Below are 14,964 nucleotides of genomic sequence, written 5' to 3'. Positions count from 1 at the left end.
ATGAAAATAATAGTGCTAGGTAAATTTTCTAAAAGAGGTTGAGTTTTTCCTAATTAATTTGTCACTTAAAAACATTAGGTAGGCATGTTATACATCAATGGAAAGGTAATTTTTTTGAAAATTAAAAAATTCGCGGAATACTTAAAAAAATTAAAAATGTTTTTTATTCAGTTTTTGCGAAGATACAAATTTTTCAAATTGCAATAAAAATTTTATTAATGAATATTTTTTGATGAAATTTTACAGTTAGGTAGACTTTTTACTCAAAATCCAAAATTAAATAAAAATTTTCTTATTAGAAATCCCGCAATTTCCAAAAAAGTTTTAAAAAATCCCAAAAATGGGATTTTTTGGTTTTTTGCCTATTATATCCATACCTGGGGCGGGGTTATCGAAACCCGTTACAAAATGATTAAGAACATATTGGGTCATATAAAACAGGTCACTATAATTTGATATCGACTATGCGATTTGAGAATTTTTGCTCAAAATTGAATTTTCCATAAAAAATAGAGTAATTTACTGCTACGACGACATTTTTTATAGTGCTCGATGAGGAGATCTAAAATTTTTTAAATCGGAACTCAAATGAAGAAATAGGATCGTTTTAAAAATTTAACATAGCCGAGGTGTCCTAATTTGAGGACCCCTCGCCGGGCCCCTGGTTGGCCTATACGGTCCAAATTCAAAAGCTAAATTAAAATTTCATTAAAATCGGATTAACCGTTTAGAAGTTACCGAATTATTTCCCTCTTTTTTCCTATACCACTGTGCGTAGTTTATTTTGTTTTTCTGTGTTTTTCGTTATGTATGTTTTGTTGGTTTTGATGCCTTGCGTATTTTGTTTTTTATTTCGTTTAGCGTTGTTGTTGTTCATTTTGTTTTGCATTTGGTGTAATAATAATTTAGTCGGGAAAAAATTTATAAAACTAATATGTTTAAAACACACTATGGTGAAGGGTATATAAGATTCGGCTCAGCCGAATATAGCACTCTTACTTGTTTAAGAATAAAATTATATATTTAATTTTAGCAAGTAAGAAATAAATAGATCATTAATGTATTATTTTAGAATATAAATGAAATGTCATCAAGAGAAATTATAAAAAACCTTTAAGAAAAATTTTATAATTGAGTAACTAAGTAATATTTTTTTTTTTGGTTATTATGTATTTAATTTCGATTAGGGTAGCGAAGCACACCGGATATTAGCTAGAAATAAATATTTATAACAAAACATATAACCAATATTAAGAATAAATTTAAATATATAAATAAATTCATTCCTTGTAAAAGGGAGGTGTAGCGTGTATATTATATGTACTATCATTGAATATCACTTGGTCAGCCTTGTAAGCTGTATAAGGTATACACATTACACTATATTATATTTAAGTAAAACGGTAGCTTTAAGAATAGAAGAATAAAAAAATCTGTAATTTTTAAACCCTGAAAGCGGACGTTTCTATTACAAACTTGAAACAAACCAAAAATCATTATCTAAAACAAAAAATGTAAAAAACAACTTACTGTTGTCTTATAAAAGGGTCGAGCCTACAAAATTCTTATATTATTCAATGGTTTATTGAAGGTATTTGAAGTTTATGAATACAATTTTCGTAAATTTTGATTAGTAAATGCGAAAAAGTTTAACTTATTTTCGAAAATATTCTAATAAAACTATTTTATTACACTGATTTTTTATTAAATATCTTTTATAAATTTTAAAAACTTTTAAAACAACATTTCATTGTTATTTGTTCTATTTTATTTATTTCTCGAAATTTTACAAGGGTTTGTGATTGATATTATGTTACATGTTCAATATATATCATGTGATCCATTATGAATATTGCTACTAATTTTTAATTAACTTTTTCTTAATTAACTTTTTGTTAGTAAGCTTCAAAAATTATTATTACTACATTTTTGACTATTTTAATAAGAAGAGATGCAAATACAATATTATCTTTAAAGATTTTAACTTGTTCCCATTAAGCGAATAGTATGAGATTTTTAAAGAGCTTCTTTGTAACCAAAACAAAATTAACCTAACATATTAAAATGTTATTTATAGAATTTTTTTTGAACAAACAGTCGAAAATAGCGAAAAATATTTGAAATCAATTTGGAAAATATTTTTCGCAATAATGTGGTGTTAAAAACTAAAACTATGTAAAATTGTATTTTATAGAAATTCTTCCAATTGTAATATAGCGTCGGATCTTTTTATGCCTTGAGCATTCCAATGCATAAGATTGAGTCTACATCAGCAACAATATATATTAATTGTCAGGCAGATTTTTCAAAACAGCTGATCGTTTTATGTCCATGTTCAATTTTTTGCCGTGGTATATAATAAATGTCAGTCTTTGTTTACATTTTATAAATGTCAAACTTTGTTTTCATTTTGTTAATGGCAAACTGGTTTCAGTTTGTATATGTGAAATTTGTGATTAAATTGAAATTGCATGATTACGGTATATTTTTGAGTTTTTAATCTTTAAATATTTAAACATCAAATTAAATTATTAATAGATTAAAATTTTTTTACATTGAAAAGTAATGAGTTAAAAAGCTAAAAAACCGCTTTTCACTTCTTCTTCGTTAGCATTTAAAGTCATTATTTTAACACGGTAATGTCATTGGAGGCAATTACTTCTAAGCGCGCTTACAAAAAGGAAGTTATAGAAGTACTTACCATGCTCGCTTACAAATAGGGAATTATAAAAGTCATTATAAATAGGGACTTCAAAAACTCATTATAAATAGGGACTTCAAGAAGTCATTATACATGGGGACTTCAAGAAGTCATTATAGATAGGAAGTTTCATTAAATGAAATCAAGTTTTGATTTTAAATGTAATAGCGTGGAACCAAAAATATTTTCTGTTTCTGACTAAGCGAAAATCCCGTGTTAACACAAATTTAAAAAAAGTAATTATCAGGGAAACCGAAAACAAAACGCTCAAAAAAAAGTGTTTTAAGCGCTTTAAATATGCCGTAAAAAACTCAAAATATGCTCTTAAAATTTAAAATATATGCTCCAAAAATAAAATTTTTTATTATTTTTTAACATTGAAAAGCTCAAAAAGACTGAAATTGTAATGAAATAATAAATGTTTAATGTCATATTCTATATCCTACAACATTTTTTTATAAATGTTTCATCTCATAGTTTGAAGAACTAGTATAATAGAATTCCGTTTTACGTTCAGATAACCAATAAATAACATGAAACCATTTGGTCTCCAAAAACATATTTCAAACGACAAAGTTTGACACATTTCGGATTTATGTCCGATTTAAAATATAATGCTTTATTGAATAAAAAACTATAAAATAACGATTTTTTTCAAAATTGTAAAATAGGCTAAAAATTAAAAAAAAAAATAAAAAAAATAGAATTTTATTTTTTTTGAATAAAGTTTTGAAAAGAAAATTAAAAATGTATAAAAACGAAAAAAAGCGAAGACATCAAAATATGCACTAAAAGAGTAAAATATGCCTTAAATATGCTAAAAAGTCAAATCATGCAAAATTATGCTCTTATGGGTAAAATATGCAAAAATATGCTCTAACAAATCGATGCCAAAATTCTCAAATTGGTCTGAAACGTGTAAATATCTTATCCATGAGTCCATACGACGCACCACAAAAAACATGCATTTGCATATTTTGGTTTCCCTGATAATGATTATGTAGAATTTTTTATAATATTCGTCTGATGATGATTATTTAATGAACATAGATGGTTGATTTTAAAAAAAATTAAATTAGTAAGAGTAATAAATAAAACAATTTTTATATATTTTTTAATATTATTAAATGTGTTTTATTTTAAACGTTTTGCCATTGTAGATCATTAACTTTATAATCTAGTTTCTTCCGATTTATAGTTACACGAGGAGAATACTGATATCGTAAATAATTTTATGATTTTCATCTTTTGATAGTATTCTTATTTTTGGTGAACCTTTATTGGAAAAATGTTAAAGTCGTTTAGCTACTGAAGATGCAGAAGTTGGGTTGAATTTTTGTATCCATATCAAATTGATCATCAATATCATTATTAGTATAAACATCCTCTGGTAAATTTCTGTCTGTATTCCAATACTGCTTGATTCTGGTTTCATTGTTTGAGTTTCAATATGTTTTTGTTTAATATAGTACCATTTGTTGATATCTTTGAGTGTATGCCATCCATATATTGGTAAAAGATTTCGATTTAGGAAATCAGAATCCATAGTTTTTATTTTAAATTTATCATACGTTGATGGATTGAGGACAATAAATTTTGAAAAATTATTTGACACACTAAAATAAATAAGTATCAGAGTGCTGCAAAATGTCGTCGATGAACGGAAGAATTCCGTTGTTGAATGGTACCAATTATGGAACGTGGAGACCACAAATGGAAGCAATCCACCATAAGGCAAGATTGTTACAATTTGTGTTGGGAAATTTAGAAAGGCCGCTGGTTCAATAAATCTCACCTCAAGCAACAGAAGAGCAAAAACGTGTATATCAGAAATCGTTAGAAGATCAATGTACATTTGATGATTTGGAACAAGATGCTCGTTCGGAGCTGATCATAGCAATAGAACCAAATATTGTAAGAATGGTTAAAAATTTTAAGAAAGCCTCTGAGGTATGGAATTATCTGCAAGAATCGTATGACCGCAAGTCAATTAGGCGCAAAGCCTAATTGAATTGAAAGTTTCCTTGTTGTAATTTTACTTGATGGTTTGAGTGATCAATATATACGTGCTGCGTTTGATACGTCTAGCGAATTTCCATCGTTGTGTGTTTTGAGATCAAGATTACTTGAAATTGGAGATAAATCTGAACGTAAGACGATGAACAAAATGCATTAAAGGTAAAGAAATGGAAACCGAAACAATTTAAACCCAAAGAGAAGGAAACAGGTATGTCCGAAGTAAAATTTCCTTATAAGTGTAATAAATGTGGTCGCAAGGGACATAAGGCAAAAGAGTGTATAGTCAGAACACAATAAAATCAGGATGCAACAGAAATATAATATATATAATTGATAGTGCACAAGGTTGTGAAGAAGAATGTAGAGCCAATAATGTGAGAATTGCTAAATTTGACATCTGGTGCATTGACAGTGGGGCTACTTCCCATATGTCTTATAATGGATCTTCATTCATTAAAATTGATCCTAGTTACAAAGGAAATGTAAAATTAGCAGACAATAAAGAGCTTGAAGTGAAAGGGATTGGTACAGTTGAGTTAAATCTTATGTTAGATAATCGAAGGGCGCTTTTTAACCTATACAATACCTTGTATATTTCTGAACTCAAAAGTAATTTAATATCGGCAACAAAGTTGACAGATGCAGGTTTTAATATTTTGATGAAAGTTTGTAATGCTGAAATTTCAAAGAATAGCTTTATATATATAGAAGCAAGAAATGAAAATAATCTTTATTTAGTCAAGTCAGAAAGAAAATGTAACAACATTTGTAGAAAAACGGCAGAATCAAATTCAAATTTAGAGTTGTGGCACAAGAGATTAGGAAATCTCAATTCACATTTATTGAGATGCCCTATTTAACGCTGTTAAAACGGAAAGAAATGGTACATGGTTTACCAAAATTCGATAATAAGCCAAAGTTAAAATTTACTACATACATTCAAGCAAAACAAACAAGAGAGCCATTTCCTAAGAAAAATGAGAAACCAACCACAAAAATCTTAGAATTGATTCATACTGATCTATGTGGACCGATGAAGGTCGAATCTGCCAGGAAGAAGTTGTATTTTGCTACATTCATTGATGACTACTCAAGAAAGGTTTGGATATATTTTATTCGCCATAAAAGTGAATACTTAGACGTATTTAAAGAATTCAAGAATAGTATTGAATTAGAACAAAGCAAGAAAATAAAATGTGTCAGAAGTGACAACGCACCTGAACTAGTAGGAAAAAATTTTTAAAATATATTAGTGAATCTGGAATAAAACGTCAATTAACTGTAGAGTACACTCCTCAGCAGAATGGAGTAGCTGAGAGGACGAACATGACTCTAGTAAAAATGGTTAGGTGTTTTATGTTGGAATCGCAATTTCCAGAATTTGTATGGGCAGAATTAATACGTACAGCAGCTTACATTAGAAATCGATGCCCAATAAGTTTAAATAAAAAAAAAACCAGAAGAATTATGGTCGGGAAAAGTACCATCAATTCGACATTTTCGTAGAATAGGTCGTCGAGCTTTTGCATTAAATAATAAACCGGGAAAATCTAAGTTTGAAGCTCGTAGTTATGAATGTGTCTTAGTAGGCTACGATGAAAAATCTAAAGCCTATATATTATGGAAAGAGGAACATCTACAATATTAAAGAGTAGAGATGTTAAATTCATTGAAGTTCATCTTCAATGATTTAAACAGTAATGAGAAGAATGAACCGAAATTTTATGAATTTAGTAATGATATTAAAGGAAAGAAAAGTAATTTGAGAATAAATAGCCACAAAGATAACCAAATAAATAACGAAGTTGAAACAGCAGAAATGGATGAACCACTTGAAATTGAAGAACAAGTAGAAACCGATGAATTCTTTGATAGTTCGGAACAAATTGAGAAAATCGACAAAAAGAAGTGTCAAAACCATTTGTAACTCCCATCAAAGAGCGATTAAGGTCTTGGAATAATTGAAGTATGAAATGTAAATGATCCAAAAACATTTAAAGAAGCCTTAAAATGTAGTGATTCTAAAGAATGGATAGCTGCTATGAAACAAGAATATGATTCATTGATCAGAAATGAGACTTGGGATTTAGTCGAATTACTAGAGAATAGAAAACCAATTAACTGTAAGTGGTTATTTAAAACCAAGCTCAAAACTGATGGAACAATTGAGAAACGAAAGGCGATACTTATTGCAAAAGGATACTCGCAAGAATATGGTGTTGATTATTTGGACTCTTATGTTCGTCAAATAACGACAAGCATGTTGAGAAATTAATAAAAGCTTTAAAATGTAATTTTGAAATGAAAGACTTAGGAGAGCCTAAGCATTGCATCGGATTGGAGATAGAAATAGGAAGAAATATGATAGCAATATCACAGCCTGGATATATAGAAAATTTGTCCGTTTATATTATATAATAAACGTTTTTAAAATTTTATTTCTTTTTAGATTTTTGTGAGTGAGTAAGTGACTAATATAAATACTGTAGATGGAATTTATGGATTCCCAGCTTTCATTTAATACCAATATATCATAACACACATATAACACACATATAAATATTTAAAATATTCGTTTGACATTGAAAGTCCTTTTATAAGGACATAAGAGCTGATTATAAAAATCAGAGTATGCAGAATGGACTCTAGTTTCACATGCATATCAACTTTTTAATTTTTTAAAATTTTTTTTTTTAATTGTTACAGGGTGTTATATATGTAAATTTGCATTTATTTTTCGTTAAGTTTTTCAGCATATTTTTTCTGACTACATTACAAATGAAGTAAAATTGGTTAATGTTTTTAAGAAAAAATTATCAATTCTTAGACTCCTTATTTTTAATGACTTCCTGAAGTCCCTATTTATAATGACTTTTTAAAGTCCCTATTTATAATGACTTTTTGAAGTCCCTATTTATAATGACTTCTTGAAGTCCCTATTTGTATGCGAGTATCGGTTCTGTACTTACATCTCTCTTACGTTCTTAATTCACTTAAAAACATTACCAAACGATAAAATTCAGAAGAAATATAATTTTTACAAAAATACATTCATTCACCAAATTTTATTAGAATTCCTATCAGTGGTATTATAGTACATAAAACAGTCCTTTGCTGTCAAAATCTTAAGATGTGAATATCTTTATATGTAACTTCACAAATAATTTTTTTTAATATAAAACTGAGAACGACATCTATACGCAGATAAGTCAATGATAGGGTTATCCCACTTTCAAAATTAGCTTCCAAAAATGTTTACTATTAAAAGTTCACAAAAATTTGTTTGAGAATGGTTTTAGAAAATCGATTTGCCGCAGGAGGTTTTTGCACCAAAACGACTTGAGAGATTTGTTTTCGTTATTAGAACATTAATTATTTTAGTTATAAACCTATTAATTATGATTTTGTGTTCATAATAATGCCATATAACGAACGATTTTTACCTCTTCCATAGGCTTCGTCCTATTGAAATTTAGAATACGTGCCAATTTCATTAAATTATCTTGAACATTGCGACCCGTATCTTGGTTTAAGCATATTATGGCCGTTCACTAGTTTTAATAAAAAATTTTATTTAGCCATTTTCTAGCCTTATTTTTTAAGCCTTTTATGGCTTTTTTTAATGTGGGATTTAGCTTACACGCTTTAGTCTGTGGTCAAAAAAGGGCCATTATTGTAGCAGCATCTCCAAAACTTCATTTTCAAACTTTAAAAAATTTTGTTAAATGGATTTTTAAAAATTAAAGATTACTATACTGGTTATTATAAAGCATATGTATAAGAATTAAACACACAAAGAATGAGCTCAATACCTCTCATAGTTTTACCGTACCTGCGATGTGAAATTGAAGAATTTCGGGAAAAGGCAGTTTTTGCCATTAGATGGTTAATGATTTCCATGGACTATGAAATCATCAAATCAAAATTAAGCAACAATTGGTAATAATATAATATATAATTTTTACTTAATTATTTGCAAAAATTGCCTTTTTCCCGAAATTCTTCAAATTCACAACGCAGGTACGGTAAATCTATGAGAGGTATTAAGCTCATTCTTTCTGTGTTTAATTCTTATATTTATCCTTTATAATATCCAGTATAGAAAACTTAAATTTTTAATAATCCATTTAACAAAATTTTTTAAAATTTGAAAATGGAGTTTTGGAGATGCTCTTAAAATAATGGCCCTTTTTGACCACAAACTAAACCTAGTAAGCGTTTCCAATTTGAACAAGATTTCGTACTAGCACATTTATGAACCTTATAAAGATAAACATAATATTTTTTTGTAATATTTTTCAAAACTAACAAAATTATTCTTATCTTTACTTTTATATGTCTTCAGAATCTTCGGGGAAAATTTTAATAACTCAAAACTACTTTAACCGATTTTGAGTTTTTCCATCTTTTTGGAAAGATGGATAATATTTTACAGTCTTCCATTTGACCATAAAATACAACATAATTTCACCAGGATTTTTGCTCATATCTCTGGTATTTATGGGCGGATTTTCTGGATTTAAATAGCGTTCTTCCCGATTGTATGTCTGGTATACACACAGACTCACGTCACCGGTCATGTTTCCACGATGAGTGTCACATCATGGTGTATTGCAGTCCCGGGTTAAAGAGGTGCTACAAGTACCTGTAGTCTGCCGGGACTATAAACCTTTAGCTTGACCTTGAACGAATTGAGAAGAGGCACCAGAGCACCACATAATCTGGTACTATGGTATCCAGTTGCCCACAGGACATTGTCTTGGTCAGTTTGTTGAGGTTCCTTCGGGATCCACCTAGTGGTGTGTTTTAAACCCAAATCGCGGGAAGTGGGTGCTTGGTTAAAAGACTGAAATATAATTTTCAAGTAGCACAAATTACAGAGCATGACTGTGGTTTAATAAAATGATGGATTTTAGCCGATAATGTAAAGAGGTGGTGTTTTTTGATGTCTACTATGATTCCATATAGAGAATGGATCAATTGACGGATGAAGTGATGGTGTAATGATATGTTAGACTATGGTCTAGCAAGAAGGGACGGTCGACTTCATATTCTTCATACAAAGGGTATGACGTCGACTACCAAAGGGAAGAAAACTCACTCGAAAAACCATACAACGCAACAAAATGATTAAAAATATGGGTGAGAAAATCACATAAGACCTCTTGGAATAATAAAACGCTGGATAGAAACACATTGAGAAAGTCTGAAGTTAGTATGATGGTACTTATTATGAGTGGATACACTGGATTACGATCACATCTATGCAAAACTACACGTGCTGATTTAGATGAATGTAGAGCATGTGGAGAGGATGTAGAATGAAGAGCACTCTGGAGTACTTTCTTCCTATGGGGTGACACTGATGAGAGCAAGAAGTGATATCTCTTCAAATTGAAAAAGTCTGTAGATAGAATGATGGTACTTATTATGAGTGGACGAACACATCTATGCAAAATTGGACTTGCTTATTCAGATAAATGTAGAGCATGTGGACATGATAGTAAAACTCTGAAGTACTTTTTTTGTCAGACATTCGTTGAAGTAAGATCCAAGTATCTTGGAAGTGATATTATTCCGGAAATTAAATTCCTGACCAACACCGATTGGAAGATTCTTAGGAATTACGGCTAGGAAATTGGCCCAGAAAAATTTACATTGAAAAGTAATGAGTTAAAGTGCTAATAAAACTTTTTTTCACAACTTTTTCATTAGCATTTTAACACATTATTTTAACACGGTAATGTCATTTGAGGCAAGAACTTCTACGTTCGCTTACAAATAGCGAGTTAAAGTAGTACATTTCGCTTACAATAAAGTAACAAGTAAGAGTGCTATATTCGCCTGTGCCGAATCTTATATACCCTTCACCATAGTGTATTTTAAACATAATTGATCTTACAGTCTAGTTTATAAAAACATCAAAAAAATTTGAGTCGATTTAAGCCGAATGTTTCGGCGGCGGCTCAAGCAACTAAATATAGTTCGGCGGCGGCTAAGCTCCGACTTGAAGCCGGTCGACTTCGACCTCTGATTCATTGCTGGTAAACATTGACGAGACGTAGATTTTGTTTTTGTTTATCGTAAAAAAATTGTTTTAAAAAGCACTTGGAAAAAATTTGTATTAGTTTTAAATTTCAAACTTACATTATTCGCATAAAAATTATTGTACAATAACTCACAATCTACTCTCATATAATTGAAAACGTTTTAAATACTTTTTTTCTATTCATTAAAAAATATATTTGCAAAACAAAATTATTTTATTTTAACAAAAAATGCAAATCATATTTTTTTGCTGTGTATTTTTTGTATGTTTGGAATCATACAAAAAAAAATACACAGCTAAATAAAACCAAATACATCTACGCACACACGTGTACATCTTTTTCTATGTACAGTGTTTTTGTTGCTTTTTTAACAATTTTTTGATGAAATTTTCAGAGGTTGTCTCGGATTTTTGCTCATATCTCCGTTATTTACTAGAGTATTCAATTTATTCGACAAATAATTATTTGAGGTTTTACGTTAGCCGGTTAATAATCGGATAATTAAAAATTATTCGGTTATTCGAATAAAAGGAAACTAGATGTTATTATTGCTTTTAACAATAATTTTCTTTAATACACTCTGTAACAATTTTGAAAAAAGCATTCACACATAGAAAAGTTGATAAGCATGTGAAAATAAATTCCACTTACGGAATTGTGCACTCCGATTTTTATGACCTTGTAAAAGGATTTCAAAGTTTAAAGGACTACAAACGAATATTTAAAATATTTATATGTATATTATAATGCTAATATTGGTATCACTTAGAGAAAAAGGAAAAAGAAATTACATATAAAAATATTTCATTTTCGACTCAAAAACTTTTAACTACTTTTTTGTGACAAATTTTCTTTAAGATTTCCAATTCTTTCTTGATGATCTTGATGATTTGAAGTAAATTATATTATTTCGAAGCAGAGGAACTCAGCTTCTACACGTGTGTGTGTAGATGTATTTGGTTTTATTCAGCTGTGTATTTTTTTGTATGTTTGGAATCCAAACATACAAAAAATACACAGCAAAAAATATGATTTGCATTTCTTGTTAAAGTAAAATGATTTTCCCTTTTGTTTTGCAAATATATTTTTTAATGAATAGAAAAAAGTATTTAAAACGTTTTCAATTATATGAGAGTAGATTGTGAGTTATTATACAATAATTTTTATGCGAATAATGTAAGTTTAAAATTTAAAACTAACACAAATTTTTTCCAAGTGCTTTTTAGAACAATTTTTTTTTACGATGAACAAAAACAAAATCTACGTCTCGTCAATGTTTACCAGCAATGAATCAGAGGTCGAAGTCGACCGGCTTCAAGTCGGGGCTTAGCCGCCGCCGAACTATATTTAGTTGCTTGAGCCGCCGCCGAAACATTCGGCTTAAATCGACTCAAATTTTTTTTAATGTTTTTATTAACTAGACTGTAAGATCAATTATGTTTAAAATACACTATGGTAAAGGGTATATAAGATTCGGCACAGCCGAATATAGCACTCTTACTTGTTTTTTTGTATGTTTGGATTCCAAACATATAAAAAAATACACAGCAGAATAAAAACAAATACATCTACACACATGTGTACATCTTTTTCCATATACAGTGTTGTTGTTAACACTTTTTGATGAAATTTTCAGAGGTTATTTACCGACCGATTTTGCTGATTTTAAATAGCGATCTTCTCGAAAGCATGTCTAATAGAATTATTGAAGATTCGGATCTCGCCAATATCTGGGGTCCTCGAAAAACTGATTTCAACGGACGGACATGGCTTAATCGACTCCGCTATCTATAAGTAATATATATACTTTATAGGGTCGGAAAATTATATTATAGAAATTTCAAACGGAATGACAAACTTAAATATACCCTTCTCACGAAGATGAAGGGTATAAAAAGAATTACGTTAATATATTACTGTTTGCAATAGTAAAACAGATATACATGAATAATTTGATTTTTTAAGTATTAGATTTTGTTATGTATAAGTACCGTAGTAGTTATTATTGTAGTAGAAAACTATGTTTATTCTGTTGGCCTCCGGTAGGTTAGTGGTTAGTGTTCTGGACTGGTAGACCGGAGGTGGTGGGTCCGATTTCCACTTGAGGCACTGGTTAAGGATTGCACACAGGCCCGATAGAGCCTAGGTGTATTTCTTCGGATTTGATGTTATATGTACATCCTCCTTTCAAACTAACTAACTACTATGTTTATTCTGGGTAAAACGCAACTTGCTTTTTATTGACTAAGGTCTTTTACATAATAGTACAATATAAAGCATCTATAATAAGATAATCAGTTTTCGAACAACTTTGTATTAAAAAAAAATATTTGATCATCTTAAAATGCGAATTCATATTTTTCGCATTTTTAAGCAAAATAATTCTCTACAAAAGAAAACCCAACTAAAAGTGAGGCAAGAGACCTAGAAAGTAACAAGCATTTTTTTTTTTTTTTGAAAATCAATGTAAAAAATTTTGATGAAAAATCAATGCAATTTACTTAAGCGTGTCATTGTAAGAATGTGGTTTATTTCTGATATCCAAATATTAGATTTTTACTGATTTTTTCAAAATATTAGATTTTTACTGATTTTTAGAAACAACATAACATCAATGGTACGTTAATGGAAAATTCCGCATTTAAAGTAGTTTGTTGTGATAAAAACATTACTTCTTTTTCCAAACTTTTTTTCTTGGTTACGCCCATATAACTTTGGCGATTGTAAAATCAAATTACAAAATTGGTGTGCTTCCCAAGATGTCGATGTACAAATAATGCAAAGGTAATTTTAAGAAAACTAAAGAGACATACACATGGTTTGATTTTTAATAATAAGGTCAATCCTTGAGGAAAATGGTATGGTTGATAGTGTTAAAACCTATAATCAGTGTTGCTCAAAATTAATTGGGAAAAAGTTCTAGATTTTTTGAAAAAAAAAAATGCTAGAAAGTGCTAAAAATCAAGAAAAATGCTGAAGTTGTTACTAATTTTACAAAAAAATATTTGAAATTTGTATTGAAATACAAAAACAATTTGTGATAATTTGTAAATATTTATATATATTAATGAATAGATATATTATCACAATTTTTTTAGTTTTTTGATAGATTCTGGCCCTGTGACGCAAATTAATTTATGGTATATATTGAAACAGTTATTGTTGGTAGTAGATTTTCTTGGGGTTATTTTAATTGCTGTGAAACAAATATATATAAATTATTTATTTCGAATATTATACGAATCAATATTTCTGCAAATAATTGGTTAAAACTTATTTTTATGTTGCACATAATTTATAAACATATTGTAAAAGAAAAAAAACAATTTTAATTGACGAAAACAAAATTTGTAGAATAAATTATTAATAGTGCTAAAAAAAAGTGCCAAAAAATATTTGAAAATGCTAGAAAAGGTGCTAGATTACATTTTTGGGTGCTAATTGAGTTTGAAAATGCTAGCACTAAAATAGCTAAATTGGCAAAACCGACTATTTATACTAAATCCAGATTACTTGAATAATCTTTTCTCATGTGATCAATCTATGGTGGTGACATTGTTGATACTTCTGTGTATTCTTATAATTGGTTTTCTTTACGCTCAGTGGATTTATTTAAGATGCATAGGGTGATTATTTGTTGAAATTTAGCAGATAGAAGGTGTATTTAAATTAAAACGATTCAATCAATTATAATTTAAAAAAAAAAAAACTTTCAAAATTTCATAATTTCCATTCAATTATTCGAATATTAATTTGGGACCTTTTCTTTGAAAAATATTTGGAATTTAACATAAAATAATATTAGTTTTGGCATATAACATATTTGTAGTATTTAATTGAAATGTTACGTACATTCAGAAGAAGCTAATTTACCTTTACCAGTATCACTCAGATTTGTAGAAAGTCGGAGATAAAAAATAAAGTTTGTATTATAGTATGCCGAAATAAAATACCCATCGTCAAAATATTGCAATGTGATTTTCAGAATAGTACCAATTTTGCAGCTCAAATAAAATGAGTCTACATAGAATGTGTATAATTTTTGAGTCTATAAATAACATTTCGATGTGTTAATTTGCAAATTTATTATACCCTACACCACTATAGTGGGGAGGGTATTATACGTTTGTGCTGATGTTTGTAGCATACAAAAATATTGGTCCAATACCCACCTTAAAGTATACCGATCGATTC

At 29.0% G+C, this 14,964-nt stretch overlaps 1 protein-coding gene and 1 pseudogene across 1 annotated transcript in view; one reads left to right on the top strand and one right to left on the bottom strand.

Moving 5' to 3' along the window:
* Positions 1-14,964, bottom strand: part of LOC111687737 — a 123,185-nt gene that overhangs the window by 36,908 nt on the left and 71,313 nt on the right. The window lies entirely within an intron of this gene.
* LOC124418565 lies at positions 3,987-6,276 on the top strand (annotated as a pseudogene).

This window comes from Lucilia cuprina, chromosome X, assembly GCF_022045245.1.
Source record: "Lucilia cuprina isolate Lc7/37 chromosome X, ASM2204524v1, whole genome shotgun sequence".
NCBI classification, from domain to species: Eukaryota; Metazoa; Arthropoda; class Insecta; order Diptera; family Calliphoridae; genus Lucilia; species Lucilia cuprina.
The sequence above is the reverse complement of the archived record's forward strand: the minus strand, read 5'-3'. Positions and strand labels throughout refer to the sequence as shown.